The sequence below is a fragment of the Protopterus annectens genome, chromosome 1.part2 (assembly GCF_019279795.1).
Source record: "Protopterus annectens isolate FY-2018-M chromosome 1.part2, PAN1.0, whole genome shotgun sequence".
Taxonomy (NCBI): Eukaryota; Metazoa; Chordata; order Ceratodontiformes; family Protopteridae; genus Protopterus; species Protopterus annectens.
Window position 1 is genome coordinate 1103396954 of NC_056727.1, and position 13554 is coordinate 1103410507.

A 13554-nucleotide genomic window follows, 5' to 3' on the forward strand; every position below is an offset into this window, starting at 1 on the left:
TACATAACCTTTGTTCAGTATGCCTGAGACAGGTTTCCATAATACTCTGCACTGTATACACTTTCATATAATGGGTTGAATATGTATACATTGCTTTATTAATAACCTTGGTAATCATTGTGGCATTGCATGCAAAAATGCAGACCTAGTTTGCCCGTATGTAAAGAGGTTTGCATGGCTGCTGCTGTTCTTGTTGCTTTCCATGGTTTCTTGGCCGGCAACGCTATAGCTGGCCATGAAACTGCGCTTGTTTATGTTTAAATGCAGTGCACAGCATGGATATGCAATTAGAGCTGCTGCTAACAGTGCGAACATATAAACTCCATGTAGGCTTCCTGCTAAGCTTACATGGGGTTTAATGAATCCCTAGAGAGGAGTATAACTGGGAATAAAAGTAAATGTAAAACAAACATTCTTTAGAACATAACCAACACACATTAAGTACTTCACTAAGTCACTGAAAACTCAATAAAACAAAAAAGGGAAAAGCTTCAAACTCTGTACCCTTGGTACAGAAAGCAACTTGTCAACAAGGCCATGCTTTAGTCCTCTACATTAACCCAAGACCCCAAGAATGTTCATTAAATATTACCCTAACTTAAAAAAGCTAATATAACAGGAAAAAGTTTCAAACCCTATATCCTTGGCATGGAATGCCGCTTATTAACAAAGCAGAGTTTTGGTTCTCTAGACTAACTGAGAGCTTTGCAAAGTAACAAGCCTTTTATCTTAATGTATTTTCACAACAATAAAAGTATGAAACTCTAATATCTGGAATTATCGACTGACTGACTGTAATAGTCCTTGAGTTAGGAGGAACAGAGCAAGTATGTAAGGCAAAATCAAGAAAGTTGCTACCTTATCATTAAGTGTCCGTGCTCAAGACTTCTGGAAAAAGTCAGTAGGAACTCAAGATGACCCAGGGAGCATTTTTTAATATTATTGTGAGTCACTTAAAAAGTTAATAGAGCAAAGGTCTAGCATCACAACGTAGTTTCTGAACAATAAGAACAATGAAAGTTTAATGTCTGTCATTATTGATTGACTGTAATCAACCATGATTTATTATGGGCAGGGAAAAAATAAAAGGCTACACCAGTGATGGTCTGTAAATTCAGGGATAGGTAAGAGGTATAGCACTGTTTTCATATGTATGTGTTGGAATGTGTGTATGTGTGTACATGAGAATGCATAAGGGTGTGTCTGTGCCAAACCGATGCTTGGCTCGCCAACAGTGATTACTTAAGAAAAGTGTTGATTAGAACTAGCATTAACACCATGTGATTCACAGATACACAAATTAGCTGTTTATGATGTCTTGCCTCATTGTGGCTAGCATGTCTCTGAACCACATTTTCTGTAACCACTGAAAAATTTCCATGAGCGTAAGACATGTTTTCTAATTCTGATCAATGTCTTTTAAGGTAGGTTTTCTATCTGCTTGTTGTTGTAGTTATGTTTTCAACTGTTTTTGTTACTGTAAAGCTGTATTTTATTGGTATTTTCATTATTAGCATGCTGTATTCAATTTTAATGTTTTTTTTTCAACCTATTATTGTGAATTCTGAATTCTAAATGGCTTTTCTGTTTTTAAGCTTTTCTAATGGCATAAAATGTGTTTTGAGTTTGGTCTAGGTGGAAGATGCGTTCTTGTGCATCTGATTAGTTTACTATCTCTCCCTCCTGTTTTAGTAAATGGAAAAGACTGAAGTTTTACATTGCTTAACATTCTATTCATTGTATTTCTGTTTTAAAGTTGGATTTAGTGTTTTGTGGCATTCTATGGTTGCATTACATTTTGAGAGATATTTATATTGATTTTAATGCTTCATTTCATCTTTCCATTATAGTCTGTAGCAAAGTAAATCTACCTTGGTCTTTTTACTTTTGCTAGGATGATGTAATCAACCTAGAGATATTTAATGGATGATAGATAGAATCAGTCTGTAGATGTTTTATTCGGGTTACTATTATAATGACGAAAATGTATTTTGAATAATGCATTTTTGTCGACACATGTAGGACAAACAGGCAAAACAGCAAAGCAGCTGTTCAGTAAATTTTTTCCCTGGGAAAGAAGTCGCTTCACCGCTTCATTGCTTTACCTGTTCTGAATTGTAGTGTGGTCCCTCATCTGGTATAGCTCTCGAGAGTGATTGTGCAACAGTTACTGACCTTAGGGTTAGGGTGTGGGTTAAGGTAAGTGCATATGTATGAAAGTGTTTACTGTTTTTTTATTTTGCATTAGATGTATGGTTGAGTTACGTGTCTATGTGTTTTCAGCTGTTTCCGTCTATTTTTGGGGGGGTAGAATTAGGGTTAAGGTAAGTGTGCATGTGTTTGGAACTGTTTATGTAAATGTGCTAGAGTTACTGACCTTAGGGTTAGGGAGCGGGTTAAGGTAAGTGCATATGTTTTAAAATGTTTACTGTTTTTCTTTTCGTTAAATGTATGGTTGGGTTATGTGCATATGTGTATTTAGGTGTTTACTGTTTTTTTGGGGGGGTATAATTAGGGTTAGGGTATGTGTGTATGTGTTTGGAAGTGTGTAATGTTTTTTTGTTTGGGGTTGGGACAGTGATTTCTTTCCGTAGAAAAGAAATTGCTGTTCTGTGGTTTTGACATTTTCAGCTTTCACTGAATATGTGTCGTCGAAACACCCTTCGCTGTTTTCAACGTTCAGTGTTTTCATATGAACCCATTTTATTCATAGGTTCACATGTATATACAAGGTTAATGACCACTGAGGCCTTTATAAGCCTAGCCATGTAGCCCTTATGTATCTCATGAGTTATTGTGCCTTAGAGGAGATTTTAAGGGGTGTATGTTAGTAATGGCATGATGTAACAGCTGCCTCTATCCATCAGAGATACAGGTGTGACCTTGAGTGAATTTCTACTTTCCCGTCAACTAGACCAGGTTGTGCTTGAATAGGGTTAGGAAAGGGCTTTGCTTCGCATGGATGGGGATCCTATTCAAGAGAATGTGGATTTTCTGAGATACATACCTGTCCTTCTAATATGTCCTATTTAAATCACAATATAAGTTTAAATCCTTAGCTCTAGTTGTTTTGATGATTTTCATTTAGCAGACATGCAAAAGGTTCATCACAGTGGGATCCAAGGATGCACTATATATCCCAGTTATACATTGCCTATCAGCAGTGTGTAGGAATCAGAGTGTAGAGATAGGGCTTTGAGGCAATCTGCATTGTGTTTATACCCTGTATTCTTTTTGTGAGGAACCTCTGTGGACATTTCAGGTTTCCCATGTGCTTGGTCAGGTATATACAGAAGGGGGCATTATACTCAATGATGGGTCTGATCAGGGTTTTGTATAGTGCTGCAGTGACTTCTCTGGACCAAGATGCCATGCTCTTACTGATACGTTGAGTGACATAGAATGTTTTTTTTTACTACCTTAGACACATGTTCTTCGAAAACCAGGTTACTATCTACATGAGTCTCCAAGTCTGTGACTCTGTGTCTACTTTTAGGGGTGTTTTATTAATAAGCTTGTTTCCTTTGGTGGCTAAATTCCCCAAGGATACTATTATTCATTTCTTGGTATTGAATTTTAAGCTGTGGCTTTGCACCAGTCATTTGTCTGTGTCAGACCTCCCTGCATGATATAAGTATCTTGGGGTGGGGAGTTCCATGACTGCTCTTAGTTTGCAGTCATCTGCAAACTTGGTTAGTCAGAGGGCCTTGACATTGGCCTTGATTTCCAAAAATGGCTGCTAAATAGATGCAGACCTAGCATAGAGCCCTGGGTGAGTTCTTTGGTGACTGGCTTCTTTGGAGAGATGGTGTCTCCAAACCTTTCTTCCTGGGTTCTGACTGTGAGATAGTTGGCTAACCAAAGAGTTACTTAGGGGGTTATTCCCAATTCCAGTGAGTTTGCTAAGAATTCTTGAGTGCAGTATTATATGAAATGTCTTAGCTATGTCAAGGTAGTGAAAGGTAGGCAGTATGTACTGTTTTACCCTCATCCTTTGCCTTTATGACATTCTCAAAGCGTATATTTATATTTTTAATATTTATACTTTTTATAAGATGTGCAGTTCTACACCACTCCTTCGTTGTGTGTGTGTTAACATGTGTCTGCATATATTGATGTGTGTGTGTGTGTGTGTGTGTATATGTGTGTGTGTGTGTGTGTGTGTGTGTGTGTGTGTGTGTGTGTGTGTGTGTGTGTGTGTGTGTGTGTGTGTGTGTGTGTGTGTGTGTGTGTGTGTGTGTGTGTGTGTGTGTGTGTGTGTGTCTATGTGTGCCTGTGTGCGTGTGTGTGTGTGTGTGTGTGTGTGTGTGTGTGTGTGTGTGTGGACATTAGGTGGTACGCATGTTTTTATGCATGATATATAGTTTACCATAGGTCTTGCGGCTCAGTCTATGGCTGTAAAGTGTCAATGGACCACTTATTCCTTAGAAGCTCAAAATGTCAAATGGTCAAGACTTACAAAATGAACCCAAATACTCAAATTTTGTAAGCTGAAATTGGCAAAAAGAAATAGAAAGGGGTTTCTTTTTGCCAGAACCTGAACTGTGAAGGATTGTAGCATAGTGGGGATTGGGGTATTGATCGTTCCCCCTCTGTGATGAAATTTCAAAGTTGGAATACATAAGTATCAGAGTGTTTTGGGGCATAGCTCTCCATTGAGTGGTGAAAGGGGACTTGACCCTCCTTTACAAAAATAGGTGTATTGTGTGTTTTATGCTTTTTCATACTGACAAGATTTAAGCATTTAGGCTCAGTCTTGTAGGATTTGAGCATTTGTCATTTTGAGCTTCTAAGGTAGAACTCATGGACCAGCTCACTTACCAGGTTAGTGTATAATGAATAAATTATAATATGCTAACCTAGTTAGTGTTGAACAGGGAATTATTATTTACCTGGGAAACCTATAGAGATGTAATAGAATTTTAGAACTTTTAATAAGGTGAAAACAATAAAAGAGCTCAAATTGAAATAGTCATAATTATATTCTTGAAAGACTTTCAAAGTTTTAAATTTCACTCTAGTTGCTGTTATTTGATGCATTCATATAGGATATGGATTACCTTTATCAATCTGTCTTTTTTTTGTTACACTGCAGAGTTGTTGTGTTATGTTTCTACATTAGATATTTATTAAGCATGTTTTTTTCTACATTCCTGATTAGAGCTAAATTGTTAGTACTTTCACATGTAAATGTTGAGCTCTGTACTGTTATATCACCATTATGTAGAGCAAACTTTCAAAAGTAGTCACCTGCCTCAGGTTTGTAGTGGATACACATGCCTGCATGCATATTTTGGATGTTATAGAAGTAAGAAAGGGGATCACGGTATGTAATAAAACTATACAGGTGAACATACAGGGTCTATATCACAACATCAAACTTACAAAAGTTCGATCATTGTAATATCGGACCTTTATGTTTGAAACCCAACAAAACGAAAAGCACAGAACAGTGATTTTTTTCCCAGGGGGAAAAAAAATCGCTGTTCCGTGACAAAAAAAAAACTTAACCTTAAACCTAAACTGAAACTGTGGCTGTGCCCCCCCCCACCACCCTTACTTAAATATACCAACTCCGAGATCACACCACAGTGGAGGAAATAATAAAGCCCCAAAAACAGCCCACCGATTTTTTTCCCTGGGAAAAAAATGGATGTACCAAGGCTTTAAATACCAATGGCTTAAACAATCCTAGCAAGAGATTAACTCTACTGAAATATTTAAAACTAAACAAAGCACAAACTGTCTTCCTTCAAGAAACTCATTTCAAAACAAATGACAATTACAAATGGAATCCTAAGGAATATATGATATTGGTGCAATCCACTTATAAGACAAATACAAAAGGAGTAATAATTTTATGGAAAACAATTGTGATTAACCCAGAAATCATTTATAAGTATGAAGATAAATAAGGTCTTATGGCATTAGTATTATTTAAATATAATAACAGAATATGGACCCTAGCAAATCTATGCTGGTTCCCAGGCATTGGAACAGGAACTGTTAAAAAACACACACTTGGATTTCATTTCTAATAATTATAAAAGCAATTTAATATTAGGAGGAGATTTTAACTGTATATTTGATATTTCTGAAACTACAAATAAAATACAGCATTGTACATCTGCTGTATCAAAAGCTTTAAACAAGTAGGTAGAATAATTTCATCTTGTAGATGCTTTCAAATTTGAAGAAGATAAATCTTTGTTATTTTCCCATCAAGATCACATATTTAGTACTCAAACTAGAATAGATAAAATATTTGCTGCCCACAACTTACAATCTAAAATCATTAATTTCTCAGTCACTCCCTGCCCCTTTTCAGACCACAATTCATTGATACTAAAACTTCAAAATGAGTTCAAACCATTAAACTTTAACTCCAGAATTCCAGCATATATAACTAAAATTAAAAAGTTCAAACCTTAATTACAGTTCTTCTTAGATATTAATTACACCACAGAGATAAATAAAATGATATGGGACTCATTAAAAGCTTACATATATGGTAAAACCATATGGTAAAACCCTAACTCGGTGTAAAAAAAATTAGAGAATGGGATTCTGAATTATCAGAGCTACAATCCAAACTTTTGTCAGTAAAAGCTGAAAAAAAAAATCAAAATCATTTGGAGATGAAAAAGAAAGTAGAAGTATTAAACAATAAATACAATGAAATTCTAACACATAAAACTAGTTTAGCTTTAAAAAAAACTAAAAAAATAATACCTTGGCCACTTCTCCCAAATATCTACATAATTTATCCACAAGAATCAAAATACAATCAAAAGCTAATAACATTAAAAGTATCTTCCATGAAAAGAAAGGGAAAAATGTCTCGGATATAGGTGACATTCTTGATGTCTATAGAAATCAGTATATGGAACATTTTCAAAATGAAAATATACATATCAATCAATTAAATCTAGATGAAATATGTTCTAATATAAAAAATACCAGAAAAATTAAAACTAGATCTGCAAACACACATATCCTACAAAAAAATTACAGATACAATAAGAGAGAGTAAAAATAATAAAGCTCCAGGTATAGATGGCATAATTATGGAAATATATAAAGTTTTTCCTTCAAAAATTCTATCCCTCTTCCATAAAACTCTATTAGAAATTCAGTCACAAGCTTTAATACCACCTTCTTGGAGATATTCCTTAATCACACCAATCCTTAAGGAAAACAAATCCCCAAACCTCTGTACCTCATAGAGACCTATATCATTATTAAAGAATGACTATAAGGTATTTATGACAATATTAATTAATATAATGAAATACCACTATCCAAAATAATAAATAATGATCAAACTGGATTTATATATCATGGACACACACAACAATATTAAAAGGATAATTTCTCTTATAGACTATGTTAATAAAAAAAATAAAGAAACACTCATAATTGGCTTAGATATAGAGAAAGCATTTGATTCTCTAAATTGGGACTATTTATCCAAAATCATAATGCTATTTGAATTTACTGCATCCTCTGTTCATCTCCTAAGGAATATATTTGCAAATAATTTAGCTTATGTCAAGTTAGGTCCTTTTATCTCTGAAACTATACATATAACAAAAGGCACAAAACAAGGATGTCCCATGTCACCGATTCTGTTTGCTCTGGCTTTTGAAATATTGGCAGATTCAATTTGTAACAATATAAAAATCAAAGGATTACAAGTTTATGAACAATACAATTCTAAAGTAATGTTATTTGCTGATGACATATTACTAACATTATCTAATACAAAAGAGACATTAGAAGAACTATATATATATAAACTGACAAATTTCACATGACTTCAGGACTCCATTTCAATAAATCAAAATAATTTTTTTTATTTGTAAATAAAAAAAAAAGAACTGCAGACTAAGTGGAATCACATCATAAGGAAACAAGAATCTACCTTAAAATATTTGGGAATTGAGTTATGCAAGGATAATAATGAATTATTCTCAAAAACTACAATAATATCATCAATACAATTAAAATCACTGTGGATAAATGGAACAAAACAATATTAACATTTGAAGATCGACTAAAGTTAATAAAAATTGTTTTACTGCCTAAGATCCTATATATGTCTTGGCAATACAACTGTTACCAGTAAGGAATATACTTAAAGAAATAAATTCATGCCTAATAAAATTGTTATGGTTTCCCAAAATAAACATAATAGCTTTAATACATCATATAAGACCATGGAAACAGGGAGGATTAAACTTTCCTGATATGGAAACATATATAAAAGCACCAATATCTAAAACAATCTCAGACTGGATAAGTCCAAATTACTCTGCAAATTGGAAAGAATTACTAACTGTAATATCAATAAATGAATTTGATTTACAAAAAAAAAATCAAAAAACAGATAAAAGCAATTTGCCATGGCACATATTATGTATTAGTATGCAATATAACATAACTAAACCCACTAAAACTCATATGATTAATTATTACATTGACACAGTTAGGAAAATTATTAATGCAAATATAGATTTAAAAATCTGGTTTGATCTTTTAACACCATTTATAGTCACAAAGAACTTTCCACATAAAATATATAGAGAAATTATTAATTCTTGTGAACAGAAAGGATGTTTGTTGGCTCCAGTGTATCAAAGAACTAAAAGTTTTAGATATACAAGTAATAAAAACAACATACAAAATTCCACAACAGGACTGGCTAATTTTACAGAGTATTCTGTCATAGTTGCAAGATTTAAGTAGAATAATTAACAATTCTTCATTTAAAGAAATACCTAAATTTATGAAATACATATATGAAATCTTGGGTCTACCTGATAACACCAACACGCCAAAACACTGACAACGAAATAACCAATACGAAAAAACAAATAAAAAAAGTTCAAAAACAAAAAAACTTCACATGCCCGACAAACCAAAATCCCGACAATCAACAAAACAAATACCTTTCCCGAAAAACACACACACAACATAAGCACACCAAAATCCTTGCAAACCTACACTAAACCTTACATACACAACTATCTATGCACTAACCTTAACCCAAACCCTAACCCTAAGGTCTGTCACTATTGCACACTTACCTTACCCGCACCCTAACCCTAACTCACTTAATCCACCCCTAACCCTCAAGTCCGTCACTATCGCACACTTACCTTACCCGCACCCTAACCCTAACTCACTTAACCCGCCCCGAAACCTGAACTCCATCACTATCGCAAACTTACCTGACCCGCACCCTACCCTAACGTCCATCCCTATTGCACACTTACCTTAACATGTCGGTGTTCTTAACATTGGGATTCTCAACTGTCGGTCTTCTCTGTTATCGATCTTCTGGTGTCAGTGTTTTTGTTGTTGGCATTCTGCGATTTCAGTGTTTTCAGGTAGACCCGAAATCTTATATAATGACTTTGACATGGGAAACAGTATTTCAAAATTTTGCAAAATATTGATAAACTATAAAACAACACCCAAAACCTCATATTTGAAATATATAACAAAAAGGCACTCAATACAGTTAACTAAAGATATTAAAACAAATATCTTATTATCGATAAAATATATATCCTTTCCACAATACTGGAAAGTTTTTAATTGGAAATGCTCACACAGAGCATTCTTAACCCCAGATAGAATCAGTAAAATGAGTTCTTCCATAAAAGGAATATGTTGGAGATGTGAGCAAGTACACAATGCAGATCTGAACCACATTTTCTTTGATTGTGTTAAAATTAAGCCATTTTGGAATGGTATTAGTAACTTTCTACAAGCTTTATTTAATGAATCATTTTATTTAACTAAAGCTCTTGTATTATTAAATGTGAACGAAGGTCCTCATTTGAATAGGTCAAACATATCTAGTATTGGCTATACTTGCAATTTCAAGGAAGTGTATAACAAGAAGATGGAATACAAACACAATACCAACTTTGCAAGACCTCTGCTGCCTACTGAAGACCACAGCATTATTGGAAATTAAAATTAAAGAACTAAGAATTTATCAAAAGTCATTTATCAACAACCCTTGGGAAAAAGTCTTATCATTCATTGACACTATACAATAATTGATAGACACTCTGATAATGGATTGGACATACTTATAAAGTAATTGCATACATTAAGATCTGTTATAGTGTCAGGCTAATGTAAATAGTGTACATAGTTATTTAAGATGTTATTTAAGTTGTTATGTATAAATACTATGGAATTCATTCAAATGTATTTGAAAAAAAAATTGAGAAAAAAATATACATAGGAAAAAAATACAAAGACAAGAAATGGCAATGCACATGCGATCCTAGAAAATGCAATCTATATTGGTTGTAGGGCTGTCTTTACATCTACAAGGCTTGTAAGTTGTTCTGATTTGGTTTTATTTGCCATTTTAGACTTATCTTGTTGTTTCCCAGTTTTGAGTCTTTTGGATAAAATGGGTCTATATTATAATCTCAAAGGTTTAAAACTTCGAATCACTAAAGATCGAACTTTAGTGATCAAAGTCTTAAACCATCGAAACAAAAGAAAAATAAATACTAAATTAAAAAAAAAACTAAATAGTGTGTAGACAGGGGGGTTGCCCCATGCACCCCCACCCCCATTTAAATTTACCAATTCCAAGAACGCATTACATTTAAGTAAATGGAAATCTCCCCTGCGGAGAATTTCTGTTTAAACATTCGATGTAGTGCACTTTTGGTATTCTTGTGTCGACAATATCGTATTCAATATTGTCAGACTTCGAGATTTTAATATAGACCTGGATAAAACATCTTTTTCAGGTAATACCACTACTAAAAGTTTTGTTTTGGTGGTTTGAATGTCCATAGTATCAGCATTGATTGACATTTTTTAGATTTGATTTACCTTTTTTACCTTTTCTTTGTGTAAAAGATAGTAAGACATACCACGTGACTGTTGTCAGGCAGAAATCCCAGGTCCAATCCAAATTAATCTTTCTCCTTTTAGCTGATGCATTTTTTTTTTCAGTTTTAGGGTACCTGGAAGTCAGATTATGGTAGTAGGATTATAATAAGTCTCTTGTTTAGCTGAACTCTTCACCAGTTTGATTAGAATGTTGAAATCCCTGCAGGAGCCAAGGAGCTACAGTGTAAATAGGACTGCAGCCAATTTGCAATCTGAGTTGTTCATATTAATTTGATAATACTCTTCTTTTGTGACCCAGAAACCTAAGTGGGTAACTGAAAAAATATCTGTGAAAAGTTTGTGATAAGATATGACTTGACTACAAGCTTCTGGATTAAGACAGGATAAATAGAAATGATTGGAAACATGTCTTCCTATTTCTGAGCATGATTTTTTTGCCTTCTACAGCAAAAATTAGCATTTAAATAGGTGGCCTGTTTTTTTTTTTTTTTTTTGTTTTGTTTATGCAGATGTCTATCAGGGGCTGAAAGCAATATTGGAATATTAAACAAAATAATAAAAACTGCTCTTAGGGTGTAGGAATTTCTTAATAAAATGTCCAACAATATGCACATAAAGGTAAAAAGGAATACCAAGTAACAGTCTAGTCTTCACAAACAGCAGGCAGTTAAAACGTTAAAATAGAGCTTTAATAAATCCAGAGATTAGCACTTCCAGAATGTGGCTCATTGCTTCTTCAGACCATAACAGAAGTGAAACAGTCAGCATTTGTAAACATCAAGCAACCAATCAAAACACATAAAACCAACAATTAATTGACTAATCAACGTAGGTCTCTTAACTTCAAGAATGGTTTAAGTGAAACCCTATCATTTAACCTACTCCCGCTATCAGCATGCATCCTTATAATACATCTGGCTTCATCACAGTCTGTGTGTGTTTTAATGTCACCTATCCTTTCACTCTCTGATAGTACTTCTACTGCCAGAAATTTAAATATATGGCTGCTATCTCTTTCAATAACATGTTTCGCCAGCGCATTATTTATAGAAGAGATGCGTATGTGGAATAAATGCTCTCTAATTCATGCTCTGAGTTCTCTATCTGTTTTACCTAGGTAAAATGCTTGGCATTTCTGGCATACTGCCAGTTAAACCATGTGCTTGGTGCTACAATCAGCTAAAGTTTGGACTTAAATAAATATCCTGTATTAGGATGTAAGAACTCAGAGGATGGACTAATGAAGGAGCAGTAATTACAGTGATTGCATGGTTTTGTGCCTGGGCAATAATTTACTTTATTTGTATTATTACATATCTCCCTAGGATAACATAATATTTTCCTTATATTCTTTTTATTCTTGAATATGAACATCAGAGTATCATCCACCAAATTCCTAACCGTGGGTTCAACCAGTAGCACTTCCCAGTACTTCGTAACAATATCTGTAATTCCCATGCAATTACTGCTAAAGTGAAGTGACATCCTTGGGGCATTATTTTTGGTTTGTTCAGTAGGCACTAATATATTATCTCTTTTAGAGAAGTATTGTTTTTCTGGGCCCTCTCTCATGTTCCTGACCTTATATAACTCTAATGACACATCATTGTCTTTATATAGCCATATATTTAAATTTATGGCAGTAGAAGTACTATCAGAGAGTGAACGGATGGGTGACATTAAAACACACACTGAAGTTGTTGAAGTCAGATTGATTACGTGCTGATAGAGGGAGTGGGTTAAATGACAGGGTTTCACTTAAACCATCCTTAAGTTTAGAGGCCTACATTGATTAGTTAATTGATTGATTGTTGGTTTTATGTGTTTTGATTGGTTGCTTGATGTTTAGAAATGCTGGCTGTTTCACTTCTGTTATGGTCTGAAGAAGCAATGAGACACATTGTGAAAGTGCTAACCTCTGGATTTATTAAAGCTCTGTTTTAACTTTTTCGACTGCCTGCTGTTTGTGAAGACTAGACCATGCCTTGGTATTCCTTTTCACCTTTATGTGTATAATATTGGAATATTGTTGACAGTGTTTAGGAGAAAACATTAGTTTAAGAACACTCTTCTGGGCTGGCAGGAGTGTGGCATCAGAAATAGCTTTAAGTATCCCCTTTAAACAGAGCGGACATGCTGTGATTTACATTCAAATGGGTAGCCTGCTAAAAGCTACCACTAGTAACCTTGTGCTGGAAATGAACATAGATAAGAACCCATAATGGAAAGCAGCCTAGGTGTTAAAAGTCTGAGGTATATTGCAAACTGGCCTAGATAGAAAATTATGAGGATGGAATGCATGCTAGCATATATGGAAAAAAAACGTTGAGTTATAAACATTGATTTAGATTTCCTGGACTGAGCACAGTTTGTGGGATTCTGTGCATGTGTTTTTTGATAATAAATGAATGACTGTGATAATTCCCCCAATTAGACATGTGCATGTGTATATTTCATTTCTTCCATAGAAAACACAACATGATATCATATTAAATGGGATGAGCTCTGACAAATTAGACCCAATGGTGTTTCGGGGCCACAGTGGTGCAGCGGTTAGCGTTGTCGCCTAACAGCAAGAGGTTCTCCGGTTCGATTCTCGGCTGGGGTGCCTTCTGTGCGGAGTCTGCATGTCCTCCCTGTGGTCTCGTGGGTTTCCTCTGG